We start from the raw sequence: 23,490 nt of genomic DNA, 5'->3' as shown, positions 1-23,490 counted from the left end.
TTACTCCAACAGATGCCCTAAGAAGACGGCTAACTCGCAATAGAATTATGTTCAGGGAAAGGTGAACCATGTGACTGCTGAAATAGCTCAGGAGGCACCAGATGTGGTGATCGGTACATTTCCGGTCAACACAAACTCAGCTACAGTACTTTTTGATTCTAGTGCTTTGCATTCCTTCATAGCATATACATTCATAAAGAAGTATGGTATTCTAGTAAGTGTTATGAAGAAACACATGTTAGTAAGCTCACCTGGAGGGGTAATGAAAGCAGAGTGGATATGCTTAGCTGCTAGTCTCAAGCATAAGGGGGGTAGAATTTCAAGCAAATCTTATAGTCATAAACTCATCTGGTATTGACATCATCTTGGGTATGGATTGGTTAAGGTTGCAGAAAGCAGTTATTAATTGTGGCAATAGTTTTATGAATCTTACCACTTCATCCGGAGAGGAAGTTGAGTATGTGGCAACTTAGCCAGCTGCAGAAATCTACCGGGTTAATCAGTTGGAGGGCACAACCTTATAAGATATAAGGATAGTAAACGAGTACCTAGATGTTTTCCTTGAGGAATTACTAGGTATGCCACCTGATCGAGACATTGAGTTTATAATTGAACTTTTACCTAGAACTGCACTCATAGCTAAGAGACCCTATAGAATGGGAGTGAATGAATTAGCAGAACTTAAGAAATAATTAAGGGAATTGTTAGATAAGGGTTATGTTCAACCTAGTTCTTCACCTTGGGGTGCACCAGTACTGTTTGTAGAGAAGAAGGATGGTACACAGAGGATGTGCATAGATTACAGGTCACTTAATGAGGTCACAATTAAGAACAAGTACCCACTACCTAGAATTGATGACCTATTTGACCGGTTGAAAGGGGCTTGTGTGTTTTCCAAGATCGACCTTCGATCTGGATACCATTAGTTGAGAATAAGGCATACTGACATCTCCAAGACTGCTTTTGGGACCCGATATGGACTGTATGAGTTCACAGTCATGTCTTTTGGTCTGACAAATGCACCTGCTTATGAACAAAGTGTTCATGGAGTACCTTGACAAGTTTGTCATCGTGTTCATTAATGACATACTAGTGTACTCTAAGATTGAAGAAGAGCATGAAGAACATTTGAGGTTGGTGTTGCAGAAGCTTAGAGAACATCAGCTTTATGCCAAGTTTAGCAAATGTGAGTTCTGGCTAAAAGAAGTATCTTTTCTTGGTCACATAATCTCTAATGGAGGAGGAGTAGTAGATCCCAAGAAAGTTAGAGATGTGTTGAGTTGGAAGCCACCTAAGGATGTTAGTGAGATTCAGGAGTTTTTTGGGTATGGCTGGGTATTATAGGAGATTCATCGAGGGATTCTCTAAGTTAGCAAAGCCCATGACTGCTTTGTTAGAGAAGAATACTAAATTTGTATGGACTAAGCAATGTCAGGATAGTTTTGAGGAGTTGAAGAGGAGATTGACTGCTGCCCTAGTGCTCATCTTACCTGATCTCACCAAAAGCTTCTCTATCTATTATGATGCCTCACGGCAAGGTCTAGGTGACGTTCTTATGCAAGAAGGCAGAGTTATTGCCTATGCATCTAGATAGCTGAGAAAACATGAGTTAAATTATCTGACTCATGATCTAGAATTAGCAGCCATGGTACATGCTCTCAAGATTTGGAGGCATTACCTGATAGGTCATAAGTGTGAGATTTATATGGATCATAAGAGTTTAAAGTATATATTCACACAGTCAGATCTGAATCCAAGGCAGTGTAGATGGCTAGAGTTAATCAAGGATTATGATTTGGATATACACTATCACCCGGGAAAGGCTAATGTTGTAGCAGATGCCCTGAGTAGGAGTTATGTGAACATGGCCAATACAACTCAACTACCTGAAGAGTTGTGTGTGGAGTTCAAATACTTGAATTTGGGTATTGTAGCTAACACCATGGAGTTAGAGGTAGAACCTACTCTAGAACAAGAGATTCGTAAGCGACAGTTGAATGATGAAAGGATCAAGGATATTGCAGAACATATAGTGATTGGTAAAGCCCTAGGATTCTACATGGATGATTGAGGGACAGTATGGTTTGGAAAAAGGATTTGTGTGCCAGAAGTGAAATCTATTAGGGAGTCTATTTTGAGGGAAGCTCATGACTCAGCCTACTCCATACACCTAGGGAGTACTAAAATGTATCTTGATCTTAAAGAGAGATACTGGTGGTATGGACTAAATAGAGATGTAGCTGAACATGTGGCCATATGTGACATGTGCCAAAGAGTAAAAGCAGAACATCAGAGGCCAGTAGGTTTGCTACAACCAATGAAGATACCCGAGTGGAAATGGGAAGAAGTTGGAATGGACTTTATAGTTGGATTACCCCATACACAGAGAGGATTTGACTCTATTTGGGTAATTGTGGATCGTCTGACAAAAGTGGCACATTTCATTCCAGTTAAGATAACTTATTCGGGTGCAAAGTTGGCAGAGTTATACATGGAAATGATTGTATGTTTATATGGAGTACCAAAGAAGATTGTTTTGGATAGGGGTACACAGTTCACATCACATTTTTGGTAGAAATTGCATGAGTCCATGGATACGAAGTTGAACTTTAGCTCAGCTTACCATCCTTAGATAGACGGGCAGACTGAGAGAACAAATCGGATCTTAGAGGATATGCTAAGAGCTTGTGCTCTATAGTATGGGACAAGTTGGGATAAGAGTTTACCTTATGCTGAATTCTCCTATAATAATAGCTACCAAAAGAGTCTCAAGATGGCACCGTTTGAGGCATTGTATGGCAAGAAGTGCAGAACCCCATTGTTTTGGAATCCAACGGGGGAAAGTCAAGTCTTTCGACCAGATGTTTTACAACTAGAAGAAAAACAAGTACAAACAATAAGGCAAAGCTTGAAGGTTGCACAGTCTCGATAGAAAAGCTATGCGGACACAAGAAGAAGAGATTTGGTGTTTGAAATCAGTGACTTTGTTTATCTCAAAGTATCACCTATGAAAGGAGTTAAGAGATTTCATACTAAGGGAAAGTTGTCACCTAGGTATGTGGGACCATTCAAGATCATCAACAGGAGAGGAGAAGTTGCTTACCAGCTAGAATTACCAGAGCAGCTTTCAGGTGTTCATGATGTCTTCCATGTGTCGCAACTTAAGAAATGTTTGAGAGTACCTGAGGAACAACTACCTTTGGAAGAACTGGATATCCGAGGAGATCTATCATACAAAGAATATCCAGTGAGAATCTTGGAAACCGTAGAGAGAATCATAAGGAGCAAAATAATAAGAATGTGCAAGGTTTAGTGGAACAGACACTCTGTGGATGAGGCAACTTGGGAAAGAGAGGAAGATCCGAGAACTGACTATCCCAATCCCTTTGAACCATTCGAATCTCAAGGACTGAGATTCATCTTAAGGGGGGTAGGTTTGTAACACCCTAAAAATTTTACTACAAATTAGCAATTAATTCTTAGCCTTTATTACATTTTCTAGATATTTTTAACTTAGGCTAAATAATAAATATTAGGATAAATAAAATAAACTATAAGGTTTAGAAACATGTTTGTTGCATTCATGCCGAAGCATATTGTTTTTGGTTGAGTGTAGGGCTAGTTGATTTGAAGTTGAATTCAAATCTTATTTGAATTTGGGTTAGAATTGAAAATAGAGGAAATAGAATTGGAAAATGTTTTGTTTTTGGAAAAAAATTACCTTCTTCCATTTTGGCCCAACCCTAGTTCTGGCCCAGTCCTTTTTCTCCACCTTCCCGTGCTGGCCCACTGGCGGCCCAGCAGCCCTTCCCTTCTCTTCCTTCCTCCCTTCTCCTTTTCTGCCCACACCGGCCTGCTTCCGCGCGGCCCTTTTCTTCTCCTGTGCACGCACCGCGCGCGGCCCTAGCTTGGCGCCCCGGCTCCACTCGGCATTTCCCGCAGCACTGTGCTGATGTCCGCTCTCTCCCTTCACTCACTGTGCCTCTAGGCCCCACCTGTCAGCACCCATCTCTTCCTTTCCTTTCTTCTTCCTTAGTTTCCTTTCTCCCCCCCTGGCACTTTCCTTCCTCGGCACCCGCCGTTAGGCGCTGCCGGCATGGAATCCCACCACCATCGCCACTTATGGCAGGTGGCCAATCACGCCCAAATCCTCCCGCTCCCTTTCCTTCTAGCACTCACTGACTGGCCTATAAAGCCCCATGCCATCCCTTCTCCCTCTCCCATCCTCTGCTCTCGGTTTCCAACAGCCGCCGTCGTAGCTCTCTCTCTCTCCTACGCCTCGGAGCTCGACGCCGATGCAACACCGAGCTTCGTCGTGACCTCCCATAGCTGTAGGTATCTCGAATTCCTCATTTTGTCCTTGATTCACTCGGATTCAACCTCACCTGCATGTTCTTCCTCTCTCTAGCCGCCGCCAGTCGATGAACCACCGCTTCAGAGCCTCCCCTAACGCCGCGCTCCGTTCCCATCAACTCGCGGTGAGCTCCTCGTCCTGCATCTTCCCTCTGTTAGTCAATTCGCACATTGGAACACCGTGTTGGTGAGATCTAAATAAGCTAGCCATGGCACCATCGTGGGACGTCGCTCCGGCGCGTACCCCGCCATCGTTTTGTACTTCGTTGAGTCCGTGGGGTCTTGTGCTATGCATCAGTGGGTTTGGAATCGAACGGGGTGCACCAAAATGCCGTACCGACATTTGCTGCATGATTGCCTCGCCGCCGGCCATGGCGGGCTTGCCGGCGGTGTTGTGCAGCGGTGGGGAAACACTCCATCGCACCTGACACCATTAGATCTCGCGTGGACGGCCACGATTGAAGCATACCGGTTCGATGCATAACCGGTCCACCGGTTGGACCGTGGACTCGGTCTGCAACTGCCACATTAGCGCACCCACGCACGCGTGGTGCACTGCGCCAACCAGAGGGCGCCACGTGTTGGCCCAGTCGGTAGCTGGGTCAAACCGTAGTCAAGCCTCTTGCAGATTTGCAGAAAGACCCCTCTGTTTTTGTAGATTTAACCCGCAGTCCATTTTAATTCAAAGTAACTGTTTTTCAGTCCTATTTTTATTCACTTTAGACCCTGCACTTTCTAGATTTAGTACCTACAGTCCTATAACCATGAATATTCATATTTTTAATTGTTTTAATTCAAAATTAGGTTCAGTTTATTTACAGGAATGCCATTACATCTTATTTCATGCATAACTTTCATGTTTTAAGTCCGATTTGAGTGATTCTTTCGCTCACGTGTTCGTAGCAGTATGTAGAATAGATTTATAAGCTTTTCAACTTATGTTTTTACTATTTGGTGTACTATTCTAATGGAAGTCTATCTTGTATGCATGTAATGATTGGTATGATGCTTGATTGGTGATTGGAACACAATTAGAGGGTGAGCCATTTGAGGTGACTAAAGACCCACAGCAGGATCAGCAGTACTTTCAGGATGACTTTGAGGAAGGCAAGTGTACCAAAGGCCCCTTGTTACCTATGAACTATTACCATACATGTCCATGCATGTGTATAATTTGAAATGCCTTTAAGGACTTTACATAGATGATTACTTGTACTATATATCCTTGATACCTGAGGTTTTAGGTAGGCATTTTGGATAGATGCTACAACACTTAACATAAAATAATTGTTAAACATGATTAAAGGCTATATGCAATGTGATAAAATGGAGCTTTTTATCAATAGATAGGGGGCTAGAGTACGGGGTTGAGTACTCTAGTGCCTCTCCCTAAGGACTTAATCCTAAAGCGGCAACCCAAGAGGGACCGTACAACCCCGAGTGTCATATGGCTCTAACTTTAACCTGTTAACTAGATTGTACTAGCTCATTTGTAGCTCCAGTAAGGGGTAAGAGGGTATCTTTCTTTTTTCTGCTAGGGTGTGTACCGTGCTACGAAGCCCACATGTGCCACTCCTTTGTAGCTATGACTTGTTAGTAGCAACTAGCTAAGGGTTTCATAGTGAAACTCTACCACACTTCCTAGGAAGAGGTGTAGTGGGTCTCGTGAACCTCAGCTTTGGGAATCACGGTTCGTTGGGAAAAGATGTACAATTTCTATAGAAATAATTAACCTGTTATAACAGCCGTGCTTATGGATACGAGCGGTCTGGATCCTTCAAGATTAGTGGTACTATGGATGGTGGATGGTTGGGAATTGAGATAAATATGACTATACTCTAATATCACTTGGGAATTGGGATTGTTCATTAAAGTAGTGATTCAAGATGCTAAAATTTGATCAACTAAAATTGTGAACTGTAGTCAAATAGTGTCAAGCCTTTTTTAGCCTCATAGACCCCTTTGATATACTTGCTAAGCATGGTGAGCTTACACTTGCTTTACATCCAATGAAAATTCGGATGGGTAACAGATAATGGATATGGAGAGTTCCCGGAGGATGTCCAGGACTACTAGGAAGACATTCACCAGTTGGAGTCCCTATGGTAGTTGGGCTAGTTATTCCGCTATGATTGTAATAATATTGCCTTTGAGCAAACTTTGTATTAATTTTATGATGAGATATGCGATGTAATAAGTACTTTACTTTGATACTATTGCAAGTTGTGATATATGTGTGTGTTTGGACATCCTAGGGCGCACATATATGAGTACCTGGTTTTGCTATACAAAATTGGGTGCGACATTACTCTTAGAGGTTGCCACCTCCTAGACGACTTGGTGGTGGTCTCCATCGAAGCCCGCAAGAAGCTTGTGTGGTGCTCCGGAGAAGAGCTTTGTGAGGGGCATTGTGCTTGCCCCGTGGGAGCCACGAAGAGCAACTCTAGTTGAGTGTGTCATTGAGCTACCCTCACTTTTGGGGTAGGTTCTTGCGGTGCCCGACGTGCGGGCTTGGCGGGTGATGCCAATTAGCCACCGAACCACCAAGTGAGCGGTCGACACAATGGGGACTAGCATGTTGGCAAGCATGTGAACCTCGGGAGAAAAATCACCATGTCAACCTTGTTCTTTCCGTTGGTTTGCAATCCCCTTTCACAAGCTTGTATTTATATTTCATATACATTGTGCTTATGTAGTTGCTCTTGTAATTAGTTAGCTTGTGTAGCTTACTAGTTACCTTCTTGCTTGTGTAGCATAGAAGTAGCTCCCTTGCATGGCTAATTTGGTTTGTGTAACCATGTAAGTCACATTACTTAGTTTGTGTAGCTAAGTAATTGTGCTCTCTAATTTGGCATTGGTTGCCTTGTTATTGAGCATTGCTAGTGAGCTTAGGTGGCTTTGTGCTTTTGCTTACTAGCTTGTGTAGGAGCTCCCTTGTTGCTTGAAGTATTAGTGGCATAGGTTTGTGTGACCTTGCTTCTCGAATTGGTTAGGTGAGCTCTAGCTAGCCCAACACCTTTGTTGCTTAATTAGTATCTTTAGAAGGTGCTAGAGAACATAAATAGAGGGGTGTAGTCTTGGCTAGACCGATAGTTTTAATTTCGCACTTGTTTCGGTTAGCCAACGTGATTATTTTTAAAAAGGACTATTCACCCCCCTCTAGTTCGCCATCTCGACCTTACACTAGCCCAGGCGACTCTAGACCTCGTCGTCTGGCAGGTCCTCCGGCGACGCATGGTTCAGATCCGACTGGCCGCTGTACCTCCACATCAGCCGTGTCCTTTCCGCCAACGGTGCAACCCGGCGGTAGTAGAGGGTGTGGAACACCTCGCACCCTGTCAAGGCCTCGCTTTATGAGCTCCCAGAGCTCCTCCTCGATGACTCCCACCTTGTGCTTCTCCATGTGGGTGCAACCCCATGACCAGTTATCCCGCTTCTTCGGCCTCCCATCGGTGAACGCCGAGAACTGGCGCCGCCGCCGGATTCCTAATGTAAAACCACTCCCCAAGCCACCCCCAGTTGGAGTCATAGGGGGTGTATGCAGGGTACGAACCTCCCACGCTTGGCTTCCTCTGCAAGGCAAAACCTCCCACCGGCGTGGTTTTGGCCGAATTCCCCGCCGTCAGCGTCCTCCTAGAGAACAGCCGCCGGAAGAAATCCACGTGTGGCTCCATCCCAAGGAAAGCCTCGTAGACGGTGACAAAGCCAGCGATGTGCAGCACCCCCGTTGGATTAAGGTGCTGCAACTCTAGACCCCACTCATTAAGGAGTCCGTGCAAGAACCAGTGCGCGGGATATCCTAACCCGTGCCCATGGAAGGTTGTCGGCCCAAGGCTGCGAAAACTCCTCCACCCTGGGAACCCTCCAGTGCACCACCTCCTGTGGTGGCAGAAACCCCTTCTTGACGAAGGCCTCCAGCATCGACTTCCTCATGGTGGACGACCTCTAGTCTGACATTTTGCTCCGGGATCACAAGAGGATTGGTGAGTTCTTCTCTTCCCCCTCGCTCCCTCTCCCCTTTCTTTCCTAGAAACCTCCACGGCTCTCAGGAACGCTCACTGGCAAGAAGGAAGAGGAAAGGCGGCGGCAGACGAGGAATAGGCAAAAGAACGGGGCGAAAAGACCCTCTCCCTTCTCCTACTTAAGGAAAAGGAAACCACACTCAGGGAAGGGCGTGTCGATCAGGGAAGATGGAACGGTAGAGCGAGGAATTCTCTCTCTCTCTTTCCCATTTAATGCAGATAAGACGCATCCTGATTGATGAGACGTGCCCTGCCTGATGGAACGGCTCTTGATTAGATAGGATGTGGCCTAGGTTGGGCCCACCACTACCGCACGACCAACCACTACTACACACTAGGCATGAAAACCAAAGCACCACCGTACACGAGAGGCACCCTGCTTCCCCAGGCTAGGCCTTAAGAAACCCAAACAAAATCTCCGCCAAGGGAGATCACCGGGGCCCCTGAGTCGATCAAATCACTCGAGATAGACACCAAGAGACATGTAAGGAAGCGAAGGGGCACCCCATGTAGGCCATGCTGACTCCGTCACAAACGACAAGCACGGGTCTCGGTCGGACATTTCCGACTGAAGCTCTCTAAACCCCATCACTTAGGTCATCAAGGTCTCGGTCGGACATTTCTGACTGAAAGCTCTTCCGAACCCTGTCACTTAGGTCATCAAGGTGAGCATGTGTTCATTAAATACAAAAACTATTCACACAAGGGCTCACCCACGATTGACGAGTGTAGGTCTCGGTCAGACATTTCCGACTGAAGCTCTCCAAACCCCGTCACTTAAGCCATCGAGGTGAGCACTACCAACCCCCTCTATTTCCTTACAATCATTTCATACATCCATACGTGCATTCATTCCATATGCCCTGAGCCTCCCGAATGATTCAGGCCCTAAACTGCCTAGGGGCTCGAGAACTAAGCATCACACGTGCAGCTAAATGCATCACAACGCTCCATGTTACGTCATGAAGCGGCGGTTGCCTCATTCAACATGAGCAGCCAACAGAGCCAGGGGAGAAAACCATAGATGAGCCCTGTGCGGCCCTCACCCAGTCTAGCAGACTAGGTCATCTCAACCTTCTCGTTCAATCTTGAACCTCTCGCCAAGCCCATAGAATCTCCATCGAGGGGAGGTTGTTAGGCCACCCGGGTCAGGTCTCTAGAATGACCTAGGCATCTGCCGGGTTGCAGGTAAAGGAGTAGTGGAATATCACAAGAGGGCTATGCCAACCCCATCATGAATGATGGACCCGAATTCCACTCGATCATACCCGTTAGCAAACTCACCAAGCGACGTCGTTCGAGCCCGAGTGATTGGGACAGGCGACAAGACTCAGCCCCTCTAGTTATGAGGAACCAAGGATGGGGTAATGCACACAACTCACATCGACCCCTACAAAGGCCCAATAGGGCTTGGGGGCTCAAGACAAACGCCAGGGACTATGACCCCGAACTCGCTAGGATTCACGACTCTGACTCACCTGGTCCCACAGCGTGCACCGACGCCAGGATCTGCGAGCACCGCCTCATCCGATCTATAAACTAACCAACTAACTACGCTTTCGACTGCGCTCCAAAAAATAGGGACCATGACTCTGAACCCGTGGTGACTCCAAACTGATGTCATCCGGCTACACTTCCGACTGCTCTCCAAAAAACTAGGGACCTGTGACTCCAAACTCACGTCGACTCTGAGCTCACATCACCTGGCTACACTTTCGACTGCGCTCCAAACATCTGGGTCTATGACCCCGATCTCGCCCCATGACTCCGACTCACTCGATCACACGACTGCTCATTCGACACTAGGATCAGTGAGCTCTTATCTCGTCTAAGACTGGCTCCCTCGCTCGAATCCCACGGCGCGCATCGATGCCAGGATTAGTGAGGTCTATCTCGTCCAAAACACGACTCCGACTCACTCGATCCCACAGCGTGCATCGACGCTAGCATCAGTGAGCTCTGTCTCATCCAAAACTGACTCCCTCGCTTGATCCCACTGACGCTCATTGACACCAGGATCAGTGAGCTCTATCTCATCCAAGACTGACTCCCTTGCTCGATCCCATGGCGCGCATCGACGCCCGGATCAGTGAGGTCTGTCTTGTAAAAAATATGACTCCGACTCGCTTGATCCCATGGCGTGCATCGATGCTAGCATCAGTGAGCTCTGTCTCATCCAAAACTGACTCCCTCGCTCGATCCCATGGCATGCATCGATGCTTGGATTACTGAGCTCTATCTCATCCAAAACTAACTACCTCGCTCGATCCTATGGCATGCATTGACGCCTAGGATCAGTGAGCTCTGTGTCATCCAAAACTAACTACCTCACCCGATCCCACGACTGTGCATCGACTGCCAGGATCAGTGAAGCCCTATCTCATCCAAAACTAACCGCCTCACCTAATCCCATGGCGTGCATCAATGCCAGGATTAGTGAGCCCTGTCTCGTCCAAAAACCCTTGACTGACTCCCTCGCTCGATCCCACGGCGCACACCAACGTCGGGATCCACAAGCTCCCTCTCACCCAATCTCTCAAAACAAACTAAAAACCCGCCTTGGCAGCACAACGACACCTTGGGCTGACAAAACTCCACCTGACAAAATAGAAAACCTCCCCTGATGACACAGAAAACCCCCCAGACTGATTTTGCTCGAACCGCCCGAGGGCTCGAGGGCTACACCCGTGGGTGCGCTCATGTGCACCCGTCGGTAAGACAAAAATCCCCCGAACGATTCTACTCAAATTGCCCTAGGGCCTCGGGGGCTCCTGTCGAGTTCATAAACCCGGGGTCCTTCGAGGACCGGCTTCTGTGCCAAGGCTCGACCCAAGAGTCTAAATACAATAGGCTAGAAGGACAGCCCAGTCATCGACTAGAAGGTCTGGACCGAAAGGAGCGGCGCCCTCTCATCGACCCCTTCGGCCCACCACTCCGATTGGAGCACTCGCTTCGGCCTCTAGAAGCCTTTGGATGCCCTCTTCGATCGGAAGGCCTGGCCCAAAGCGCTACTTCCAACTCCGACCCCGTGTCCCTCCGACCGGGGCTCGTAGGAACCCTACTCACCGCTCTTCTCCGACTGGCGCACTCAGAGTCGACTGGAGCCATCCGACCAGGGACGCCCGCTTGATAGGAACTAGGAGATGTGCGGAGGAAAGCAAGGCAAGGCTCACAAGTCAAAACCACTGTACCAGGAATCATACCCTACACGGAACGGTACTCTGCAGCCACCCTGACACAAACAGTATTGTAGGCGCCGACATCTCCCTCTACAGTATTGTAGGCGCCGCTAAAAACTCCCATATGGTAAGACCCCCCCCCATGTGCCTCTGGGCACCGATAGCGTTATGGGCACCGAGATTTACCATACTGGGTGAACATGATGAGACTACTCACATGCCTCTAGGCATCAAACAGTATTTGTAGGTACCGATGTCTACCATCCCTAAAGAAGGTAGCACGACCTCCCACATGCATCTGACATTCTACAGTAATCTTAATAGTGTTGTAGGCGTCTACCATTATCTCGTACCCGCCGGTGTGGGCAACAAGGCTCGGTAGGCATGGGTAGCAAGGCTTGATAACATACGCACCCTTACTCTCTCACTTGTAAAGTCGTCCCCTTCATCTATAAAAGAGGGTGCGCTTCCTCCAACAAGGAGGACCAATCCTAGTTGATCAGAATTCCTTAGATCAATAGCTCACAACCGCAGAACCGCCAGGTTCGGACCTCAAGCACCCACTTGAACACTTAGCTCATAGCGAAGTTCCTGTCACTCTCGGCCCTTCCGACCGAAGCCGATCGGACCTCTTGTACACCCCATCTTTCTCCTTCTTGTTTGTAACCCACTACAAACTTCGAGCACCTGGGCTCAGGAATAAAGTCACCGACCGACCCTAACTGGACATAGGGACACATTGCCTGAACCTAGTATAAATCCTATGTCATTGAGTACTAGGCCACCTCCGATCACAAGCGTACAACAAAACTACAAATATTCACTAGTTGGTCACTTTCTGCACCGATAGCAGCAGTTTTCAACATGTAGTAGTGGTTGAAGAATTAAAATTTGGTAGCAATCTAGAAGTCAAATGAAGCTCAAATTTTTATAGATGCTAGATAACTTAGTGAAGCATATCTCCACCAAATTTCATAGTATTTGGATCTATACTTTGGAAGATATGCATTTTCTTTAAAGAGTACAGAATCTGCCAGAAAAGTGACAATTATTGGATTTATTTGGAGTCACTTTGATTGAAAGGTCCTCAAGTTAAAACATGTTTATAAGTGATTGTGGTACTAAGTTTAGTTTTGAGATGATCTAGGAGCATGACAAGAAAATAGTACAAGGCCATTTGATTATGGAAGTATACTTTGCACACATTTGGTACTCAAATTGGAAGATCAAGATCAAACTTAAGATGAAGATAAAGTTTAAGTTCTAGAGATTATTGGAGATCATTTGGTAGAAAGAAAAGGACTTAAACAAGTAGAAATAAAATGACTTAAAGAAGGAATCAAGATTACTCATCAAGTTAAGTCCATCACTTGGATCAATCAATCAAGCTATTTCAAGTGAGTGTCAAGAATGGTTCTTTGGAGAGAGGTCACTTCTCCCTAGTGTAGGGGCTTGCCGCCTATGTATAGGTAAACTAAGTGTGGTACTTGGAAGGCTAATATGGAAGTGGTGATCCAAGGGATATTTGAGATGCTTAGTTGAAGCAATCAAAAGAGTTGATCAAGAAAAGCAAGCAACACCCAAAAGAGAGCTAGTCATGGCAATTCAAGTGGTATCCAAATAGTTCTCCCATGCAAGCATTGATCAAAAGATGAAGTAAGCCAACCACAACAAGAAAAGTGTACTTAATCATATTAGTGGTTCTAAAATCATATGGGTGAAGAATGGATTTCATTATACATGATTGGTCTTCACCAAGCTTATAATTGGACTTCACATTGCTATTGGAGTAATGAATTGGAATCTATGTGACTATCCTCTACTCCAACATAGCAAAGGTATCATTGTAATGTGCATGATCCTTTCATCCCTTACTAGTATACGGTTAGTGCATATAGTACATGCTTCATAGGATCATGCATAACAAATGAAATGTTTAAATTCATAGCCTACCACTATTGCTTGAATAATTAGTTAATCTAGTGGTTAGTATATGAATTTATTCATGAGCTAGTGAACCCAAGTACTTAATTTAATTTGGATTACCAACAAGTGACAAGTACAACCTCGATAAGATAACCTCCAAATGAGTGTGAAGAAGCTTAGCGAGAGTTCAAACCAGATTTGGAAGCTTAGGCAAATTAATTTAGTTCAAGTCAACTTAGAAGCTCATGATAAATAACAAGAGTACAGGCATAAGACAACAATGCAAATGGATATCTAGTTTGTTTCAAGTGGTATCTAGACTCAAGTATTTCATCAATAATTCACAAGTGATGTCTAGATCAACTCACAAGTGATATCCTATAAGTGGTACTCATGAAGATAGCAAAGGTTCAAGAAATGGTTTTTATTGATAAATTCAACAAGTGGTTCCATACTAGAAAATTCTTTTAAGTGGTATCACATCTACACGTGCTATCAATCATGCAAGACGATGGTTCCACAAGTGATCCTCAACTTTAAGTGATCATCAAATAAAGAATGCATCCCTCATCTATAAGATCTCAAGTTTATCAAATGGTTGACCCATGCTATGACATAGGGGGAGGTGTCCCATAAACTGGTATCAAGGTTGAAGATCCTATGTGTGGTATCTCAAGGGCTACAAGTGGTGTCATTCTAATAATCAAGTGATGTCCATAAAAAATGCAAGATTCAAGCCTCAATCATCTACCCCAAATGCAAACCTTTGCATCAATGAGAAGCACACCATTTATGTAAATTGATGACAAAGGAGAAGAAATTATACAAAGATATGAAAGCTTTGGGAAAGATTGAGACAAAGAAGTAGAGGTTGGACATGGACATAAACAAAGAGGGAGAGCAACACTGAAGGATGTGAAAGGATAAAAATTCCTGAGTAGAGGATGGTGGACATAAACAAAGAGGGGGGCAATATTGAAGGATGTGAAAGGATCAAAATTCTTGAACAAGAGAAGCACACAAGTAGGGGGAGCAAGCTCATGAACTTTTGATTGATTACATTTGATATGTGCATAGTCATGTGCTTGCTTGCATTGCATAAGCTTTTAAATTCAATATGCATGCTTGTGTGGTGTATGCTAGTTGTAGAATTTGATTAATGAAATGAAAACTAGCATGCATAGGATGATAGCTAGACACTTGGCATGCTTTTCAAGTAATGCTAATACCTTGCTTTTAATGATGATCTCACGAGGTATCTAGTGCTTTTGTTTCCAAGTGATATCTAGCTAACCATGGTGCTAAGGATGAACTAAAGGTACAACTTTGATTGGTATCACGCTTCAAAGGTTTATTCTATACCATAGATGAGCCCTGTGCGGCCCTCACCCAGTCTAGCAGACTAGGTCATCTCAACCTTCTCGTTCAATCTTGAACCTCTCGCCAAGCCCATAGAATCTCCATCGAGGGGAGGTTGTTAGGCCACCCGGGTCAGGTCTCTAGAATGACCTAGGCATCTGCCGGGTTGCAGGTAAAGGAGTAGTGGAATATCACAAGAGGGCTATGCCAACCCCATCATGAATGATGGACCCGAATTCCACTCGATCATACCCGTTAGCAAACTCACCAAGCGACGTCGTTCGAGCCCGAGTGATTGGGACAGGCGACAAGACTCAGCCCCTCTAGTTATGAGGAACCAAGGATGGGGTAATGCACACAACTCACATCGACCCCTAACAAAGGCCCAATAGGGCTTGGGGGCTCAAGACAAACGCCAGGGACTATGACCCCGAACTCGCTAGGATTCACGACTCTGACTCACCTGGTCCCACGGCGTGCACCGACGCCAGGATCCGCGAGCACCGCCTCATCCGATCTATAAACTAACCAACTAACTACGCTTTCGACTGCGCTCCAAAAAATAGGGACCATGACTCTGAACCCGTGGTGACTCCAAACTGATGTCATCCGGCTACACTTCCGACTGCTCTCCAAAAAACTAGGGACCTGTGACTCCAAACTCACGTCGACTCTGAGCTCACATCACCTGGCTACACTTTTGACTGCGCTCCAAACATCTGGGTCTATGACCCCGAATCTCGCCCCATGACTCCGACTCACTCGATCACACGACGCTCATTGACACTAGGATCAGTGAGCTTTATCTCGTCTAAGACTGGCTCCCTCGCTCAATCCCACGGCGCGCATCAATGCCAGGATCAGTGAGGTCTATCTCGTCCAAAACACGACTCCGACTCACTCGATCCCACAGCGTGCATCGACGCTAGCATCAGTGAGCTCTGTCTCATCCAAAACTGACTCCCTCGCTTGATCCCACGGCGCTCATTGACACCAGGATCAGTGAGCTCTATCTCATCCAAGACTGACTCCCTTGCTCGATCCCATGGCGCGCATCGACGCCCGGATCAGTGAGGTCTGTCTTGTAAAAAATATGACTCCGACTCGCTTGATCCCATGGCGTGCATCGATGCTAGCATCAGTGAGCTCTGTCTCATCCAAAACTGACTCCCTCGCTCGATCCCATGGCATGCATCGATGCTTGGATTACTGAGCTCTATCTCATCCAAAACTAACTACCTCGCTCGATCCTATGGCATACATTGACGCCAGGATCAGTGAGCTCTGTGTCATCCAAAACTAGCTGCCTCACCCGATCCCACGACGTGCATCGATGCCAGGATCAGTGAAGCCCTATCTCATCCAAAACTAACCGCCTCACCTAATCCCATGGCGTGCATCAATGCCAGGATCAGTGAGCCCTGTCTCGTCCAAAAACCCTTGACTGACTCCCTCGCTCGATCCCACGGCGCACACCAACATCGGGATCCACAAGCTCCCTCTCACCCAATCTCTCAAAACAAACTAAAAACCCGCCTTGGCAGCACAACGACACCTTGGGTGACAAAACTCCATTGACAAAATAGAAAACCTCCCCTGATGACACAGAAAACCCCCCAAATGATTTTGCTCGAACCGCCCGAGGGCTCGAGGGCTACACCCGTGGGTGCGCTCGTGCGCACCCGTCGGTAAGACAAAAATCCCCCGAACGATTCTACTCAAATCGCCTAGGGGCTCGGGGGCTCCTGTCGAGTTCATAAACCCGAGGTCCTTCGAGGACCGGCTTCTGTGCCAAGGCTCGACCCAAGAGTCTAAATACAACAGGCTAGAAGGACAGCCCAGTCATCGACTAGAAGGTCTGGACCGAAAGGAGCGGCGCCCTCTCATCGACCCCTTCGGCCCACCACTCCGATTGGAGCACTCGCTTCGGCCTCTAGAAGCCTTTGGATGCCCTCTTCGATCGGAAGGCCTGGCCCAAAGCGCTACTTCCAACTCCGACCCCGTGTCCCTCCGACCGGGGCTCGTAGGAACCCTACTCACCGCTCTTCTCCGACTGGCGCACTCAGAGTCGACTGGAGCCATCCGACCAGGGACGCCCGCTTGATAGGAACTAGGAGATGTGCGGAGGAAAGCAAGGCAAGGCTCACAAGTCAAAACCACTGTACCAGGAATCATACCCTACACGGAACGGTACTCTGCAGCCACCCTGACACAAACAGTATTGTAGGCGCCGACATCTCCCTCTACAGTATTGTAGGCGCCGCTAAAAACTCCCATATGGTAAGACCCCCCCCCATGTGCCTCTGGGCACCGATAGCGTTATGGGCACCGAGATTTACCATACTGGGTGAACATGATGAGACTACTCACATGCCTCTAGGCATCAAATAGTATTTGTAGGTACCGATGTCTACCATCCCTAAAGAAGGTAGCACGACCTCCCACATGCATCTGACATTCTACAGTAATCTTAATAGTGTTGTAGGCGTCTACCATTATCTCGTACCCGCCGGTGTGGGCAACAAGGCTCGGTAGGCATGGGCAGCAAGGCTTGATAACATACGCACCCTTACTCTCTCACTTGTAAAGTCGTCCCCTTCATCTATAAAAGAGGGTGCGCTTCCTCCAACAAGGAGGACCAATCCTAGTTGATCAGAATTCCTTAGATCAATAGCTCACAACCGCAGAACCGCCAGGTTCGGACCTCAAGCACCCACTTGAACACTTAGCTCATAGCGAAGTTCCTGTCACTCTCGGCCCTTCCGACCGAAGCCGATCGGACCTCTTGTACACCCCATCTTTCTCCTTCTTGTTTGTAACCCACTACAAACTTCGAGCACCTGGGCTCAGGAATAAAGTCACCGACCGACCCTAACTGGACATAGGGCACATTGCCTGAACCAGTATAAATCCTATGTCATTGAGTACTAGGCCACCTCCGATCACAGCGTACAACAAAACTACAAATATTCACTAGTTGGTCACTTTCTGCACCGATAGCAGCAGTTTTCAACATGTAGTAGTGGTTGAAGAATTAAAATTTGGTAGCAATCTAGAAGTCAAATGAAGCTCAAATTTTTATAGATGCTAGATAACTTAGTGAAGCATATCTCCACCAAATTTCATAGTATTTGGATCTATACTTTGGAAGATATGCATTTTCTTTAAAGAGTACAGAATCTGCCAGAAAAGTGACAATTATTGGATTTATTTGGAGTCACTTTGATTGAAAGGTCCTCAAGTTAAAACATGTTTATAAGTGATTGTGGTACTAAGTTTAGTTTTGAGATGATCTAGGAGCATGACAAGAAAATAGTACAAGGCCATTTGATTATGGAAGTATACTTTGCACACATTTGGTACTCAAATTGGAAGATCAAGATCAAACTTAAGATGAAGATAAAGTTTAAGTTCTAGAGATTATTGGAGATCATTTGGTAGAAAGAAAAGGACTTAAACAAGTAGAAATAAAATGACTTAAAGAAGGAATCAAGATTACTCATCAAGTTAAGTCCATCACTTGGATCAATCAATCAAGCTATTTCAAGTGAGTGTCAAGAATGGTTCTTTGGAGAGAGGTCACTTCTCCCTAGTGTAGGGGCTTGCCGCCTATGTATAGGTAAACTAAGTGTGGTATTTGGAAGGCTAATATGGAAGTGGTGATCCAAGGGATATTTGAGATGCTTAGTTGAAGCAATCAAAAGAGTTGATCAAGAAAAGCAAGCAACACCCAAAAGAGAGCTAGTCATGGCAATTCAAGTGGTATCCAAATAGTTCTCCCATGCAAGCATTGATCAAAAGATGAAGTAAGCCAACCACAACAAGAAAAGTGTACTTAATCATATTAGTGGTTCTAAAATCATATGGGTGAAGAATGGATTTCATTATACATGATTGGTCTTCACCAAGCTTATAATTGGACTTCACATTGCTATTGGAGTAATGAATTGGAATCTATGTGACTATCCTCTACTCCAACATAGCAAAGGTATCATTGTAATGTGCATGATCCTTTCATCCCTTACTAGTATACGGTTAGTGCATATAGTACATGCTTCATAGGATCATGCATAACAAATGAAATGTTTAAATTCATAGCCTACCACTATTGCTTGAATAATTAGTTAATCTAGTGGTTAGTATATGAATTTGTTCATGAGCTAGTGAACCCAAGTACTTAATTTAATTTGGATTACCAACAAGTGACAAGTACAACCTCGATAAGATAACCTCCAAATGAGTGTGAAGAAGCTTAGCGAGAGTTCAAACCAGATTTGGAAGCTTAGGCAAATTAATTTAGTTCAAGTCAACTTAGAAGCTCATGATAAATAACAAGAGTACAGGCATAAGACAACAATGCAAATGGATATCTAGTTTGTTTCAAGTGGTATCTAGACTCAAGTATTTCATCAATAATTCACAAGTGATGTCTAGATCAACTCACAAGTGATATCCTATAAGTAGGGATGAAAACAGTACGGATATTTTCCGACCGTATTCGAAACCGAATCCGTTTAGAGGGGTTGAAATCTGTCCGTATCCGAGTCCGGATATCCAACATCCGATACCGTATCCGTATCCGAATACTCAAATCGCATATTTATGACGTCGATATCCAATCGTATCCTATCCGATATAGTTAACACTATCCGTATTCGAATCCGAATCCAGATAGAAATATGAAAACAAATGTAATATCGGTGATATCCGTCCGTATCCGATCCGTTTTCATCCCTACCTATAAGTGGTACTCATGAAGATAGCAAAGGTTTAAGAAATGGTTTTTATTGATAAATTCAACAAGTGGTTCCATACTAGAAAATTCTTTTAAGTGGTATCACATCTACACGTGCTATCAATCATGCAAGACGATGGTTCCACAAGTGATCCTCAACTTTAAGTGATCATCAAATAAAGAATGCATCCCTCATCTATAAGATCTCAAGTTTATCAAATGGTTGACCCATGCTATGACATAGGGGGAGGTGTCCCATAAACTGGTATCAAGGTTGAAGATCCTATGTGTGGTATCTCAAGGGCTACAAGTGGTGTCATTCTAATAATCAAGTGATGTCCATAAAAAATGCAAGATTCAAGCCTCAATCATCTACCCCAAATGCAAACCTTTGCATCAATGAGAAGCACACCATTTATGTAAATTGATGACAAAGGAGAAGAAATTATACAAAGATATGAAAGCTTTGGGAAAGATTGAGACAAAGAAGTAGAGGTTGGACATGGACATAAACAAAGAGGGAGAGCAACACTGAAGGATGTGAAAGGATAAAAATTCCTGAGTAGAGGATGGCGGACATAAACAAAGAGGGGGGCAATATTGAAGGATGTGAAAGGATCAAAATTCTTGAACAAGAGAAGCACACAAGTAGGGGGAGCAAGCTCATGAACTTTTGATTGATTACATTTGATATGTGCATAGTCATGTGCTTGCTTGCATTGCATAAGCTTTTAAATTCAATATGCATGCTTGTGTGGTGTATGCTAGTTGTAGAATTTGATTAATGAAATAAAACTAGCATGCATAGGATGATAGCTAGACACTTGGCATGCTTTTCAAGTAATGCTAATACCTTGCTTTTAATGATGATCTCACGAGGTATCTAGTGCTTTTGTTTCCAAGTGATATCTAGCTAACCATGGTGCTAAGGATGAACTAAAAGGTACAACTTTGATTGGTATCACGCTTCAAAGGTTTATTCTATACACCTTAGCATCATTTGGTAGTAATTACTCTCCCACAACTCAAATCTATGCATATGTGCGAGCTTCAAACCAAACACTCTAGCACATATATAGGGGAGCTAATACTACCATTTTGGGTTTGTGGTACTTGTCCAAAATTATTTACACATGGTAAAATTGCTTGGCCAAGCAACATGAATCCAAAAGAGCTTAATTTCCATATCTTTATAGAGTTATCATCAATTACCAAAAAGTGAGAGATTGAAAGGTCCTTGTTTGGTTTTGGTAATTGAGTGACAACCCTAAGTGGACTAATTGTGTTTATGTGAGATACACATGTGATTAGTCCACATGTACATGTGTGTGAGCAACATATGCCATGGAGGTTGAAATGGCTTGGAGATGTTGCAAAGCTCACACATTGGGTCATGTGATCAAGGTGGAGAAGATCAAGATATGACTTGGCTTGATGGATTGGTTGCAAGCGTGAAGGACAAGTTGGAGGCTTTGGAGCGATGGACCACGTGGCGGTGAAGCTTGAGCAAGACTTGGCGCCAATGGATGAAGGCAATGGTGAAAAGCAAGTGAAGTCAAGATTGATGAACCAATATGACCACGTGATGATATGAAGTGGATCATATCATTGTTGATCGTGTTGGTGTATGTGTTGCATCGACATTGGAGGAGATGGAATGGAATGCGCAAGGCAAAGGTATAACCTAGGGCATTTCATTTCACTGGTCATAGGTGTGTAGAAAAGTTGATGACCGAGTTTAGGATAGATGGTCGTACTATCAAGAGGGGCAAACTTATTTGCATATTGGTCATCTAGTGCCACTCGAGTGATCTAACTTTGCATCATTGCTAGGATCGAGTGGCGTGGCAAGTTGAGTGGCTAACTCCTTAAAAATGTTTGTGAAAAGCTAACACACATACACATGGTGATGTACACTTGGTGGTGTTGGCACTTTTACAAAGGAGAAGAAGTTAGAGTTGATGAGGATCAACTTGGTGAAGAAAAAGGAGGCGAAAGGAGGTCACTGTGAGTGACCGGATGCTGGCCTCGGTAGGACCAGCGCGTCCGGTCAGTGGTAGCAGTTGGGCGCGGTCTCGGTCAAGTGACCGGACACTGCACGGTAAAAGTGACCGGACACGCAGGGCCTACGCTCGGTCAGTGATGACATATGCTAACATAGCGCACTGAGTTGATCAAGAGGGGATCGGACGCAGAGGCGAGTCTAGTCACCAGGGATTGAACGTGTCCGATTGCTAAACAGAGGCTCTGGGAGCTCTCTGGAAATGATCGAACTCAGGCATTGCATCATCCGGTCATCCTCACTGTACTGTGTCCGGTCATCACTTGACCGTTGGCGCGCGGCAGTCGGTCGTTGAAATCAAGCGACTGAGGTTGAACGGAGGCAACGCATGGCATGCTTCCGTTGACCGGATGCTGGACCAACTGTGTTTGGTCGATCTGACCGGCATGTCTGGTCGCCCCGAGCAGTGCCCAGTGAAGGGGTATAATGGCTCTATTTTCGTGGGGGCTATAAATAGAAGGGGGTCTCGGCCATGGCTAAAGAAGAGCACCTTGGGGGACTTTGTGTCCATGCTTGAGAGTGCTTAGGATCCCTCCATCTCACATATGCTTGATAGTGTTCATCCGATTATGTGAGAGAGCGATTCTAGTGCGATTGCATCGTGAGGTTGCATCAAATGGCCCTAGGTAATCGAGTTGCAAGCCGGTGGTGCTTGTTACTCTTGGAGGTTGCCACCTCCTAGACGACTTGGTGGTGGTCTCTATCGAAGCCTACAAGAAGCTTGTGTGGTGCTCCCGAAGAAGAGCTTTGTGAGGGGCATTGTGCTCGTCCCGTGGGAGCCACGAAGACCAACTCTTGTAGAGCGAGACGCGAAGGGCGACAAATGGTTCGGTCGGGTCAAGTGCTAGAGCTTGTGGTAAGCACTTCACATGAGAGAGTATGACTTGCGGGTCACCACTAGCAAGAGGACCGGTGGCAACCTTGGAGCTTATCTCAACAGTGACGTAGCATGTTGGCAAGAACGTGAACCTCGTGAGAAAAATCACCGTATCAACATTGTTCTTCCCGTTGGTTTGCAATCCCCTTACACAAGCTTGTAATTACTTTCATATACATTGTGCTTGTGTAGTTGCTCTTATAATTAGTTAGCTTGTGTAACTCACTAGTTACCTTCTTATTTGTGTAGCATAGAAGTAGCTTCTTTGCGTGGCTAATTTGGTTTGTATAACCTTATTAGTCACATTGCTTAGTTTATGTAGCTAAGTATTTATGCTCTCTAATTTAGCATTGGTTGTCTTGTTATTGAGCATTGCTAGTGAGCTTAGGAGTTTTGTGCTTTTGCTTACTAGAATTGTGTAGGAGCTCCCCGGTGTGCAAAATACTAGTGGCATAGGTTTGTGTGACCTTGCTCCTAAAATTAGATAGGTGAGCTCTAGGTAGCCCGGCACTTTTGTTGCCTAATTAGGATCTTTATAAGGTGCTTGTGAACTTCGATAGAGGGGTGAAGTCTTGGCTAGACCGATTGTTTTAATTCTGCATTTGTTTCGGTTATTTGGCGTGATTAATTTTAGAAAGAACTATTCACCCCCTCTAGTCTGCCATCTTGATCTTTCAATCGTGGCCTCCGTCCTTATGCCCGCTATCTTGGGGGAAGCGTCGTGGCGCCAGCGTGTGAACAGGGCGGCCTTCCCCATCATGGTGGCGTCGTCCTCGACCACATGCGGTCGGGTCGAGGGTCCTCTGGCCTGGCTGGTTCCAAGGAAATCGACTCCTGGTCATGAGACCCGTGCTTGCAGTAGGCATGGCCGTACACCTGCTCGTCGAGTCAGGCAGGGGTGGGAAGTCCTATGCCATGTTCTGATGTTGCCTTGTCACAGAGTGGTCCCTTAGCTTCATGAGGGGAGCGGTCCAAGG

The sequence above is a fragment of the Miscanthus floridulus genome, chromosome 12 (assembly GCF_019320115.1).
Source record: "Miscanthus floridulus cultivar M001 chromosome 12, ASM1932011v1, whole genome shotgun sequence".
Lineage (NCBI taxonomy): Eukaryota > Viridiplantae > Streptophyta > Magnoliopsida > Poales > Poaceae > Miscanthus > Miscanthus floridulus.
The sequence above is the reverse complement of the archived record's forward strand: the minus strand, read 5'-3'. Positions refer to the sequence as shown.